The following is a 2527-nucleotide window of genomic DNA, read 5'->3' as shown; positions in this document are numbered from 1 at the left end:
CAACAATTTAAAGGCATGTTAAAGAGAATTTATTTTAATATCAGGAAAAGAGTGTCAAGTTTTATAAATAGGGTCAGGGGTAAGGTTGAATATTTAAGAGAATTTGCAGCGTGTAAGATGTTTGTAAACAATTCCAGAACAACAAAAGCCGTTACTTTCACTGCAAGATTTCAATTTCGTTTGTGTCTAAATATTTTCGTTCTTTGAAACCATGGCAGACTCCTGACGAAAACTCGTACTGCATCTTTTTTGTCGGTGAACAAGTCTCGGTTTCAAAGCAACGAAAATATCGACATTGAAATGAGATTTAAATTTTGCAGTGAAACAACCATTTCTCTTTGTGTGTGTGCGTGCGTTCTTGATATTACACTATTTTTCTTTTGTTTCTTGGCTCCGGTGAGGCGTCTCGGAACATTCATGTGTTACATACATGCACATATACACACAATAAGCTTCCACACAGTTTCCATCCACCAAATTTACTCACAAGACATGGATCAACCTGGAGCTATAGCAAGAACACATGGTGCTGCACAGTGGAACTGAACCCAAAACCACATGGTTCCAAAGTGAGCTTCTTAACCACACAGCCATGCATACGCATACATCTTTTGTAAGGAATATCTAAGGGTGGTTTAACGACATTTTGAAAAATTTCTTGGTCCAAATACTCTCTCTTTTACTCATTTCAGTCATCATTTGACTGCGGCCATGCTGGGACACCACCATTAGTCAAGCAACTCAACCCCAGGACTTATTCTTTGTAAGCCTAGTACTTATTCTATCTGTCTCTTTTTGCTGAACCGCCAAGTTACGGGGACGCAAACACACCAGCATCGGTCGTCAAGCGAAGCTGGGGGGACAAACACAAACACACAAACATATACACACACATACATATATACAAGGTTTTGGTCGGCCCGAGGCCATAGTAGAAGACACTTGCCCAAGGTGCCACGCAGTGGGACTGAACCCAGAACCATGTGGTTGGTAAGCAAGCTACTTACCACACAGCCACTCCTGCGCCTATCCATTTTATTTTGCTTTTTATTCTCCTTCTTGCTCCATGTTTCTCTTTTTTTTTTTCTGAAAGAGGATTGGCATCCAAAACATTAAAACATACCACATTCATTTCAAGTGTTAAACTAACATCATATTCTTTGTAGTTTGTACTTTTTTTCTTCTATTTAACCACCCTTAGGTATTCCTTACAAAAGATGTATGCATATGCATGGCTGTGTGGTTGAGAAGCTCACTTTGGAACCATGTGGTTTCGGGTTCAGTTCCACTATGCAGCACTTTGTGTTTTGCTATAGCTCCAGGTTGGTCCATGTCTTGTGAGTGAATTTGGTGGGCGTGGCTATGGGATAAGAAGTTTGCTTCTGAACCACATGGTTCCATACTCAATCCCACTGCATGGCATCTTGGGTGGGTAGGTGGGGGTGAAGTGTCTTCTACCATAGCTTCACATCAACCAATGTCTTATGAGTGGATCTAGTAGATGGAAATTGAAAGAAGCCTGTCATATGTGTGTTTCTTTGTGTCAGTTTGTTTCCCTACACTGCTAGTCAATTGGTGTTGGTGTGTTTACATCCTTGTAACTTATCAGTTTGACAAAAGAGGAAATAGAATAAGTGCTGGGGTCGATTCATTCGACTAGAAAATTCAGGGCAGTGCCCCAGCATGGCCACAGTCTAATGACAGAAACAAGTGAAAGGTGAAAGAAAAAGGAACTGTTTTTCGAATTTCCCTCAGATTCGACCTTGGAACTCCCAATTTTGAACTCTTTGATTTCCAAATGGATTACATTGGATATACTTTTACTGTTTTTGGCACAGCACCAATCTTCTGTGACCATTCTTACTGTTTGCTTTTTGATCTTTCTTTTTGTTTATTCTACCCCCACCCCATCACACTTTCCATTCCCTTCTCCATTTCCCATTTCCTTAGCAATGCCTAACCTCTGCCTCAAAAACATCCTCATCTCACCTCTGCTTCACTGCTTTTTTTTTTTCACCCAGTGCAAGTTACTTAACCCATCTCACCTTTCTTAGGTGTTGCTTGTACCTCCACCTCCATGTCTGGTAAGTTCACCATCCACAATTTTGAATAATATAAATTTGAATTTTGTATTGGTTTATGTTGTAAAGAAGTGCAAATTTAAAATTAAGTTAATTTTTCCTTTATATTTAGTACATACCATGTTTTAACCCAAAAGATAAAAATCCTTGATTGCATGTGTTGGTCTCCATTACTTTTGTTTTTTGTTCAATAAAATAGTTTTCAACTCTCAATAGTGAGGTATTCATTTGCATCATCATCATTTAACGTCCGCTTTCCATGCTAGCATGGGTTGGACGATTTGACAGAACTGGCAAACCAGATGGCTGCACCAGGCTCCAATCTGATCTGGCAGAGATTCTACAGCTGGATGCCCTTCTTAACGCCAACTACTCCAAGAATGTAGTGGGTGCTTTTATATGTAAGTACATACATACATACACACACATATATATTTATATATATA

Source organism: Octopus bimaculoides, chromosome 23, assembly GCF_001194135.2.
Source record: "Octopus bimaculoides isolate UCB-OBI-ISO-001 chromosome 23, ASM119413v2, whole genome shotgun sequence".
NCBI lineage: Eukaryota > Metazoa > Mollusca > Cephalopoda > Octopoda > Octopodidae > Octopus > Octopus bimaculoides.
The sequence above is the reverse complement of the archived record's forward strand: the minus strand, read 5'-3'. Positions refer to the sequence as shown.